This window comes from Megascapheus bottae, chromosome 3 (genome assembly GCF_031878675.1).
Source record: "Megascapheus bottae isolate mThoBot1 chromosome 3, mThoBot2.hap1, whole genome shotgun sequence".
Classification (NCBI taxonomy): Eukaryota; Metazoa; Chordata; class Mammalia; order Rodentia; family Geomyidae; genus Megascapheus; species Megascapheus bottae.
The window spans coordinates 47,189,251-47,201,331 of record NC_143511.1 but is presented as its reverse complement, the minus strand read 5'-3'; the positions used below and the strand labels follow the sequence as shown (position 1 = coordinate 47,201,331).

General features: G+C 36.6%; 1 protein-coding gene across 1 annotated transcript in view; it reads right to left on the bottom strand.

Moving 5' to 3' along the window:
- Sh3gl2 (SH3 domain containing GRB2 like 2, endophilin A1) overlaps positions 1–12,081 on the bottom strand; it is a 174,528-nt gene that overhangs the window by 43,964 nt on the left and 118,483 nt on the right. The gene's annotated exons all lie outside the window — the stretch shown is intronic.

The following is a 12,081-nucleotide window of genomic DNA, read 5'->3' as shown; positions in this document are numbered from 1 at the left end:
TTTCTTTGCTACCCAATTGTTGCATTGTCATTCATTTTGTAGCTACCAATTAACATATGGGAATTATGATTTTCCACATGAAAAATTCATGTTTATGAAAAATTAAACATCCTCTTATTTTCAAAATGTGATCCGATCCAAATTAACAATAAAATGTATGAAATAATCATAACAAAGTATTCTAGCTTAATCAAAGGAATATGGAATACTAAGATACAGATTTTCATTCCCCTTAAAATACTCTAATCAGAAAGGTAGTTAGATAGTTTCTCTTACGATATCACTGCACTACAAACCTGCCTTATTCATGGTTATATTTCATATACTTCTGATGACGTAAAGTAAAAATAGTAGTAACAAAAATTCAAAAAGGAATTTTAGTCAGAATAGTTTTAGATGCTCATGAACATATTATGCTTCTCATTTAATGCCGACAAGCTCTCAGCCAGTCCCACATTTTTGTCCATTGCATTTAAATTGTACGATCAGCTGGATGTTTCTCTTCCCTTAATTTTGTGAAAGTATGTCTTCCCCAAAGCAAATGGTGCCCTAAAAGAAAGGTGAATGTTAATGTAAGTGGTATAAAGAATATTTTAGATTTGTTGGAAGGCATGTGTCTTTAGCAGGAGCTGGGGAGTCTTACTGGGAAAAATCGATAAGCATTCACAGTAAAGTGGTGAAATCTATGCATCATCAACATCTGCAGGTCTTCCTCAATGGCAGTCTCTTTGGAACTATGCACCCATGGATACCAAAGGTCTATGATATTATATAAAATCTCCACAGACAGATGATGAAGCACATAACTCTTAATTTCCTTCAAATGCTGCTGAAGGTTTTTGGAGGTTTTTCAGAGGATCTCACCATCACCAAATGGAAGTGATGATGTCTGCAGCAATCTGGTTGTTTGAAGTGAGCCTGGCTCACTATCTTATCAGGGTAGGAGAGTCTTTGGATGTCAACTGAAGGCAATGGAAGTTCTGATATTCCTTTGTTGGTCCCTTACTTATTGTTGCTACTCTCTCCCTCTCTTTTCCACTGTGATGCCTAGTTTGGGAAGACAGAAAACGCACAGAAGACTCATTCAGGAAGAGCTACAGTTTGGAGTTTTATCACCACTCCACTTCTTTATATCATTCCTAACCCCCCTAGTAGTAATAGAAGAAATACTTCGTGGGCCAGAGCATTTCATGAACTCTATTCTTCACTAGGTATGTACAGGAAGTTTCTATGAATATTCTGTGGCACAGTAAGTATATAAATCTGTACCTAAAGCAAGGCAATGGTAGCTCATGCCTGTAATCCTAGCAATCTGAGAGGCAGTGATGGAGAGAACTGTAAAGTAGGACTAGTCTGGGCAGAAAAATTTATAAGACCTCTTTCTCAACGCCTAACTGGGTATAGTGACACATACCTGTCATCCAAAGCTACATGAGAGGTTGAAATGGAAGGATTATGTTTCCAGGCTAGCTAGCAGAAAATATGTGTGGGAATCTATTTTCACAGAAGCAACTCAGAATCAGTAAGCTGGCATTTTATCCCAACAATGACAGGAACCCTAAAATAGCCAATTCTTACCCAGGTGGAAAATGAAATTCTATCTTTAAAATGCATAGCTGAAAACAGCTCAACTGACAGAGTATCAATGTAGCAAAGACCTGAGTTCAAAATGCCAGTAATATCCCCCTACACACACACACACACACACACACACACACACACACAAATAATTTATACATTAAGTTATAAGATAAGTAACAAATTCCAGTTCCCAGGTCTCATCCATCAGTTTATTCAATTTTTATTTCATAGTTTGAAAAAATACTAAAAAAAATTCCAGTACTGTAATGTTTAGAAAAGGTCAATGACCCAAAATGAAAGGTTAATATAAACAGTATGAATAAATTTGCATCACTGACACATACGTCCCCTGTAATTCATCATTTAATATGAATTCCCTGAGAACTAAGAAATCTGAGGACTGTAAAAATTAAACTTCTTGTCCATAAGACACCACAGCTTTAGAGAGCTGTCCATGGTTCTGCCTGTTTCTGCCTGATGTTCCAATAGATTAAGATGCAAAGATGTGAAGATGGGGCTTTACTGCATGTACTGATGTCCTTGACATCAACCTTCTCATAACACCTGTGCCCTTAGTGATGCATTATCAAGCAATCACATGTCTGGAAACAGCATTGCCTAGTTTAAAGCTTGTATTGACTGTGATCTGGCCCAGCGGTTAGCTTCTTTGCTTACTAAGGGATTTTTACCAAGTTGAAAGTGGGAGAGAGAAATGCGTATGCTTAAGTTCTAGTTGAATTCCAAGGTTTATTCACAGTGCATTCTCCCAAACTTTATTATATCCTACTGATTTACTCTCATTTTTTCCATGGCAGTTTTAGCTTTTATTTCAGCTGTTTGCCATATTCTTGAACTATATGGTTTATTTTTTAAACTGACTGGGAAGATCTATTCAGTTGAACTCCTACAAAATAATGAAATACTTGCCACATAACTTCAAATGAATTATCTTCATTCCACATGACTGTCTCCAAAACCAAGAAATATTCACTATATTCTAAACCTAGTTTTCCTCAGAGAATCACGGCGGTTCACCACTTAGTAACTATTAGTTAGATGTTTAATTTTATTAACAAATGGATGTGAAATAGTTGAGAAATGACTCCATTTAAATTATGAGAGAAATTCAATAATCTGGGGATTATTGAGTTTTTGAATTTTCTTCTGTAGAATAAAACGTTGTCCTCCAAATTAACAGGATCCATATCAAATATTCAATAAAAAATTGCTCGGCTGAGAGTGGTTTTGGCTCCCATCCTTTGTGCACCTCAGTTACTGGCTCACTATAAAAAATGAGATACTGGGATCACACTGGCCACCCGTAATTTAGACCTACTCTTGGGAACTTACAATGGGGCCAACTCAGTAGTCATTTTAAATATTTAGTTTATAAATAGTAAGTGCACTACTGGATACATGCAAATAGGTATACTAAAATGAAAAACAGAGATGGGAGGCAAGTATAAAGGAAAAGAGAGGGAGGGAAAGGGAGTGGGGGGAAAGAAAAATTGTGAGCAAGAGATGAAGAGGGCTGGAGTTTTTCTCTACAAAGTCTCCTATTTTTAAACCACTCTAAGAAAACAGTTGACTGAACACACTTCCTTGATGTCGATATATATATATATATGATATCGATATATATATATATATATATATCAGGCCAGTATCTAACTTATCTGGAGGAGGCTAAAGGTAAAATTATTCAAAAATGATGTCTACATTATTCTCTGGGCTACTTTTTCAAGTTACAAAGATTCTAAATACATCAAGGCACTGAATCAAACATTGGACTGAATAGTAAATGATTCATTCCTTAGCAGTACAGCATATAACTTGTCCTCATGTTTATTTTCTTTGAATAAAAATGAGGAAAATTCTCTTGTCATGAACCAAGGTCAGATATACTAAGATCTCTGAAGCAATTTCACCAATAATAGAGACTTCTGTTATCCAGATCTGCTCTCATTTATTTTATGCTATTACTTTTCAATGAGATGGTTCCTAGAACTAAATTACACAGTATAAAATATTTTCTAATGGCACTTAACATTTTCTTTCTTCAATGCTGGCCATTTGAAAAAAACCAATTGCCTATTTAAACAAACGTCAGGAAAAGCTATTTGAATCCAACAAGTCCGTCAAAGGTCCATTTTTTTTATAGTCTACATACTTAATACATTTTCCAAAACTGACTCTTCTATATCATCTAGCAAATTAGTTTAATGGTTCTCAATGGGACCATTTTCATGCAATTCCCGATCTTGTCTTCCATTATACTGCCCACAAACTAACATTCCCACTAAACCAAAACTCTTGCCTTTCCACCCCCCCCCGTCTTTGTCTTTATTATGTTCCTCTCAAGTATGCAGTGAGGGGTCAACAAATGATCTGTAATGCACTGTTGTAAATATTGCCATTAAGACTCAGAGGTGTACCAGAGTGAGGGAAACAAAACTGACTACTTTTGTTTGGGATAGGCTCAACATCCTCAAAACAGTAATAACAATGAGACAACCAGTGGAATTTTAGGTTGAAAGTCTACATTTAGAGTTGGCAATAGTGGTTTCTGGTATGTTGCCCATTTTTGTCTATGTAGTAAATGAGAAAAACATCCGCGGGAACCAGCCAGAGGACACAGTATAAATAAATGACCATGGTTCCCACAGTGGTGGTGCACTGCTTCCCATCCATGACACAATAGCTCCGGAGGAATCTGTCACCTGTGCGCAGAAGACACTGTCCGAGAGCTGTGGCTGACTTCTCAGCATTACATTTCATTTACCATTCCATGTACTCAACCGCAAATACTACCATCTCTCATTCAATACCTCCTTGAAGATGCTATTACCACTGAAGTTTGACGTAAGTCCAAGTTCAGGCCTGTACTCAATCACTTGCAAATTAAAATCTTCTCACTTCCCTTTCTTCACTTTGTTTTGACTGCTCTCCACACAAGGTTAGGCCTACCATCTCTACAGGGAAAATTCACCCTGCATACTTGCCCTGCTTTTATAATAGGATATATTTTCTTCTTCAACTCTTCAAATTCTGAAAATTGCTACAGATGTCCACTCAGGTTCCATTTTTTCCATCTGTAATGGGTAGGGGGGAGGAATGAGTGATGGTTGGACTACAAACAATGTTCCTTTTGGCTGGAAACAGTAGTCATTTATTTAAACTATGTCTTGCTGCTGGTTCCCTCTGACATTTTTTCTTATTTGCTTATATAGAGAGAAAAACAGTCTCCCTCAATGACTTCCCAGCTTAGCTGGTAATTATCGCACTCCTTTTAGCACTCTTCTTTACTTGCTAGTACTGGGATTTGAACTTAGGGCCTCACACCTACTGGAGAGACCCTCTACTACTTGATCCAGAACCTGACCCTTTTTGACTTTAGTTAATTTTCAAGTAGAATCTTGTGCTTTCTTTCCTGGGCCATGGTGGACTACTAGTCTTCTGCCTGTAGAGCTGGGATCATAGCCATACACCAACATAACTATCTATTTTCACTAAAATGAAGGTTTTGCTAACCTTTTGTCTGGTCTGGTTGTAAACTTTAGTCTCCAGCTGGAGTATAGACATGCTGCCATGCCCAGCCTCTTTTATACTCTAAATGAGTATGATGATCTGTTGGATAACGTGGAATGAACCACTTAATGAGTAAAATTGTCAAGGACTTTTGCTTAACTCAACTGTAAGATAAAAAGGCAAAAATTGTATTTCATGTTGCATGTTTTCATCTGAAAATGTCTGACATCTTAGTAGCTAACACAGAAATTGCAGAGAAGATAAAAAAAGTTACATCAGTGGATTATTTTAAGGCTGAAAAAATTGCATGTGAATTAAAGAAAGATGTTTAATTATGTGTTAACAATGATTCAATATTTTTTGTGACAGTTTGATCTCTGCTCTAAATATACTATCATGTTTTAGTTTCTTTGTTGTGGTTTGTTTTGTTTTCTTTTGTGCCAGTTCTGGGGCTTGAACTGGAGGGTCTAGGCACTGTCTCTGAACTTTTTTTGGAAAAGGCTAGTATTCTACCACTTGACCTACCCAGATTTTTGGTAGTGAATTGGAGATAAGAGTCTCATAGACTTTCCTGCCTGATCTAGTTTCAAACTGTGATCCTCAGATCTGATACTCCTGAGTACCAAGGATTAAAGGCAAGAGTCACCAACATTTAGCTATAATATCGTTATGTCATTCAAAGTAGGCAAAAAATTACAAAATAAAAAAACATACTTTATTTACAACCAAGGCTAGAGAAAATTATCTTTTCATTGTAACTATTCCATAGAACCTGTATTCACAAATATATTTCTGGTTTAGACACACATGAACTGTGTGATATGCATATATGTGCATATATGTAAGTATACATGTATACTTATGGGAAAATCTGTACATGAATGTCCACATTACAGAAAGTATAGTATTTTTTTCCAAAAATGATTTTTAAAAGATACTTTTATTAAATATTGAATTACATGTTTACTACATATTAAAACAAATTGCTTACATTAACATTCATGAATTAAATCAGAATACTTATACTATCCTGCCTCATATTCTTAATGGAACAATCTATAAAGTGCAAGAGTATTGTGTGTTCTTTTTGCTTTCCTTACAGAGGTCAGGTTTGAACTCAAGCAAACTATTCTCCAGCTACAACCCTTACCAAAATATGATGATGCCTTAATATGTAATTTACATAAAAGACAAAATTTTGAGTTGTTATTTTCACATTTACAAAGAACGAAATCTCAATGTAATTTAATTGGATTATTAAAGAGCAAATTTACTTAAGGTACAACAAGCACCTCAGAGACAAATGTAGTAACTACCCCTAGAGAAAGCTGTCCCACTTCCCAGTACGGCACTAAGGCATCATCACCTCTGAGCACAGAGAAAAGAAGCCTGTCTGTTACTTCATCTTGAAAGTTCTTTTACTATTACTCATTTTACATTCAAACCAAACAACAACCATCAAAACCCCATGTAATGGCAATACTTGATTCCAGGACACATATTCACATGGAAAGAGGAAAGTCAAAATTCTAGCAGCACTCTCTTGGTACTGGTCTCAAAACATGCAGATCACAATTTTCCAGATGGCATTCCCATGTCTGAAAGGAAGTGGACTCACTTTCTGTGATGGGCGTCTCACACTAGTTTGTCTCAGCTGTCATTAAAAATTGGAATGCTTAAAGGCCATGATGTTTTCAAAACAGATTTCAAGGAATATATACTTATTTTTCCCATCCGGAATTTAAACCCTTTTAGAAAATGAGTAAAGGCGTTTTTATCTATCTAGACAGAGGTAATTTGAGTTATTTCTTGTTACCAAGTAAATTTTTTTTACATTTAATTTTATTGTCAAGGTAATGTACTGAGGGGTTAATTACATATAAAGGTAATGAGCACATTTCTAGTTGAATGTTGTTTTCCCCTCCCTTGCTTTTCTCCTGCTTTCCAACACCCAACTCCCCCACCAAGAGTTCCTTTCCAACCTACTGTCTTGTGAGTATCACTGTTGCACTAGTTTGCCCTTTGTCCTTTGTCACACCATTTTGTTGTTCCCTTTCCCTTCCCCAATTCAGATAAGAGAATACACAAGGCACCAACATCAGATACAGTCACAATAGGAGATAAACTAAAGAAAAACATCTGAAAGAAAAAAGAAATAACTTCACACAGTACAATAAAAATAACAACAACAAAGAAAAACCTCTTATTTCCATATCTTGGAGTTCATTTTTCTTAGCATCATCTTATATGGTCATTCATCCACAGCTTTTGAGCTACTGTGATCCTCTTCTAGGACTAGCCTAGACACATATTATTATAAATAAGGTCTAGTTTACTTCACTTACTATGTTTTTTTCCCCCAAATATGTTCATTTCCTTACATATGGGACAATACCATTCTTTCTGATGACAACATAGGATTTCCGTGTGTGTGTGTGTGTGTGTGTGTGTGTGTGTGTGTGTGTGTGTGTGTGTGCCACATTTTCTTGATCCATTCATTTACTGAGGAGGTAGATGTTAGCTATGGTAAATAATGCTGCAATAAACATGGTTGGGCTGGTAGCTTTAGTGTGGCCTTGTTGGTGGATATTTAGGTAAATACCTAGAATTGGGATTGCTCGGTCACAGGGGAACTCTATGTTCAGTCTCTTGAGGAACCTTCATACTAAGTTCCAGAGTGGTTGAGCCAGTTTACATTTCTACCACCAGTGTAGTGGCATTCTCTTTTGGCCACATCCCCACCAGCATCTGTTGTTACTTATCAGATTTCTTGAAATTTAGACAGGTTCTTATGATATAAAATTCAGTATTTTTTTCTTTTCCTTAAGGAATTCAACAAGAGCTGCCATTGAATATTGAAAGCTAAAATCTTTTAAATGTTTGCTTGCATGAGCTAAATTCTTGGTTTTGTTCCATACCCAGTCTGTCTTCCTCTTTGTCAAACAGAAAGTAAAGGAAATGCAAACAATTGAATTGTGTAATGCTTCCATGGTTCCTGATTGTTTGCTGTGTTTAAAAGGAATAACCTTTCTCAAGGATCAACAAGATGTGGTATTTGTACACAGTGGAATTCTATGCTGCTGTCAGAAAGAATGACATTGCCCATTTGTTAGGAAATGGAAAGACTTAGAAAAGATCATATTAAGTGAAGTAAGCCAGACTCAAAGGAACTTAGGCTCAATGGTTTCCCTCCTTTGTCATAATCAGTAGAAACCTTGGGCTCTCCTAGCAGAGATTTGCAATAGAGCAAAACCTTGATATAAAAGGCCATATAGTAGGACGCTAAATGAAAGGATCTCTAGGATATAGAAACATAAGCCATATAATGAATGATTGTTGTTCTTAAGGTACTATGTTATCTCTCACCTCTTTTGCTGTCCCTTGGTTATCTCATATTGTTATAGTATCTCACTTTGTTACCTGATATATCAGATATATTTGTATTGGGTTATTTGAAATTGGATAGGGAACAGGGGGGAAAACAAGATGAGGGGTGGGGGTGGGGGGAGGGAAATGGGGACCAAGACATGTGAAAGGGTATCAATGTATGGGAATTAATGCACCATCTATCTGGTAAATATCATGTAACCCTTCTATTAATTACAATAAAAAATATATGAAAAAAAAGGAATAACCTGTGCTCATTCCAACAGCACAAAAATTCAGAGTGTTATTGCGTTAGCATGACACCTGAGAGAGGATGACATAGAAATTCCTTAAGTGTTCCATAGTTTAAAGAAAAAGACACATTAAACAGAAATGAAAAAGTAAATAAATAAAAGGATGAACCTATCAATCCCCATTTCCCTAAAAGTGAAACATTTCTACAGACCATGAAGTAAATTACAGATACTCTTCAAAGGAAGGTAGTAAAGTTTATTCTAGAGGTTTCATGTAAGTGCTTGGATCTCACTTAAGAGATACTTTATTGTTATCATCTATAGTATCATTTTCAAGGCATCTTATTTTTGTCTTGTAGATAGATCTTTCAAGTATACATGACATTCAGATGGAAAGAGCTCATGGTGGCTCTATTTTTCAACTCCCTCAAATAACCTTCTTCATGAAACAAAGGGTAATTTAAGAGGTCAGCTTAGCTGAGAAGGGTGGCATTTCTATAACATTTCCCCCTCTGGCCTCAACAAGAATTTTATTCTCTTTCACAGTCTACTGTAATAAGCCAGTCAAGTTAAAATGTACCATCGTGTCTACTAAAATTAGACTCAGACTTGAGGCGGGAATGATGTCACATTGTAGGTTTTTATCTTAGTTCTTTTGGAAGCTCAGTCATAAATTTGTTGGTATTTTTTTAAGCCAAAGCTTGAAAAGAAAAAAAGGCTGATTTGTTTTTTGGGATATTTTGCACCAGTGCTGGGGCTTGAACTCAGAGCCTGAGCACTATTCTTGAGCTTTCTCAGGGCTTGCGCTCTACCCTTGAGCCACAGAACCCTTTCAACTTTTTTTTTCTATTTATGTGGTACCAAGGAATCGAACCCAAGCTTTCTTGCATGCTAGGCAAGCACTCTACCACTAGGCCAAACTCCCAGCTCAAGGCTGAGTTTTTAATCTGAGATTTTAGATTAGGTTAATAAATGGTCCAGAAACTAATGTTGACTTGATAGACATGACAATGTATGGGCCAAGATGACTTATAAGAAAATCTCCCTGTGAACCCTTTTCATTACTAATCACTTTTGTAAAATATTCTACAAAACACAGCCAGGCTATGGGGGTCTGGATAACTAGGAGAGTTCTAGGACACCTAACAAGTAAAAATTGGATGCCTATTTCTGTGGCAGTTTTACATTTCACATCACTGGGAAACAAAACCCAGTTAATCATTCCAACAATATCAAGGTATTGATGTGAAGATATTTTAAACACATTGTTGACATCCACAATCTATAAAATTTAAAGATCTTCCTTGGTAATGTGGCTAGGTTTCATCTGACTCATCCAAAAGCTCCACACAAATCAGGTTTCTCAGAGGGAGTAGATGTAGCATCAAGACTAAAACATCATCCCCTCCCAGAATTTCTAAGCCTTTTAGCTTGCCTTCCCATTTCAGACTTACCTCTGCCCCATAACTGTGTGAGCCAATTCCTTGAAATGAAATTCATTTTTTTCTCTTCTTTCTTCTCACCTCTCCTCCCTGTCCCTCTCTCTTTTCTCCTAGTTCTTTTTTTTTTTTTTTTTGCCACTTGTGGGGCATGAACTGAGGGCCTGAGCACTGTCCTTGGGCTTTTTCCTCAAGGCTAGAGCTCTACCCTTGAGCCATAGCACCACATCTGGCTTTTTTCTGTGTATGTGGTGCCAAGAAATCAAACCTGGGTCTTTGTACATGCTAGGCAAGCAGTCTACCACTAGGCCAAACTCCCGGCCCTTTTCTCCTAGTTCTATCTCTGATAGGCCCTACCTGATAAAAGGTCTGCCTGCTGCCATGCTATTTACAATACAAAGAGTAGGCCTTAAATAGGAAAAGGATGAAAAAAAAAACTATGCAAAGAATTTTAAGAGAAAATGCTACATCCAATTTTTTTTCTTTAAATTAAAGTTATTTTGGTGCAAATGGCATTCTTTAAAAGAGGGAGAGACTGGCTAGAAGTTTGGCCTAGTGGTAGAGTGCTTGCCTAACATGCACAAAGACTGGGGTTCGATTCCTCCGTACCACAATACATAGAAAAAAACTGGAAGTGGTGCTGAGGCTCAAGTGGTAGAGCTCTAGTCTTGAGAAAGTCAAGGACAGAGCTCAGGCCCTGAACTCAAGCCCAGGACTGGAAAAAAAAAAAAGAGGGAGAGAGCACTATCTACTCAGGAGGCTGAGGTCTGAGGATCAAGCTTCAGAGCACAAAAGGACCTGAGACTCTTATCTCCAATTAACCTTTAGAAAACGGGAAGTGGGACTTGGCTCACGGGTAGGGCAGTAGCCTTGAGCTGAAGAGCTCAGGGACAGACCCACAAAAAAAAAAAAAAGAGGAAGAGAGCAAGAGCCAGATTAGAGTGTATTCTTGAGAAAGAAAGAGAGAGAACTAATAATAATCTTAAGTCAACTAAGTGGGACAAAAACAATAGTGCTCATATTAATGTCAACTATGTACCCAGGACCCTTGATAGGACTAAAACCCAGGTTCCAGTAAAACTAGAAAGATCTCTTTGGTTGTCTATAATCACTAGGCAAATCTAATTCACAAAAACAGTATTTTTAACTTGCTTTCCATAACTGAGTATACAACTAAAAATTGTTGGGGAATATTTTCTTGATAACAAGAAGTAATAATAAAACTAACTCAGTCTGCTTATTTTTTGTTCCCAGTTTTATTTCTCTACTCAAATCACTTGGATATAATCTTCCTTGAGAGTCACTGCATTATTTGCCTTTTTCAATTTACCACTAAATACTCACACTGGTTAAAAGCATGAGGAAAAGAGTGGCCATAACAAATCAGAGTCATTAAATTAGTCTCCAGTCTTATTACATTGTCCCAAAAGTAGTGACTCAACTGGGTCTTTAAAATGAGTAATAAGTAGGCATGACTACAGGTAATAATCCAATGAAAAGAAGTCAGAGATCAGTGCAACAGCCAAAGGTGGCCTACTATTTAAAGGACATAAATCAATGTGGTCTCTCTCTCTTTTTTAACTTACATATAGAGGGAATACAGTTACTTTTGTAAGGTAGTAAGTACATTACTTCTTGAACATTCTTACTCCCTCCCATGTTACTGTCCCACTTTCCTTTCCCCCACCCCCTCTCAAGTTGTGAAGTTCACCCTTTGTCCTTTATCTCATCTTGTTTTTCTCCTTCCCTTCCCTAATTCAAATAAACAAATGTATATATACATATATATGTATATATACACACACACACATATATATATTACACACTAAATATCAAAGTCAGATGTGAAGTTATTTCCTTACTTTAAAAAATGATTTTCACTTAGTATTCTCTTTTTTCATATGCATGTTTCA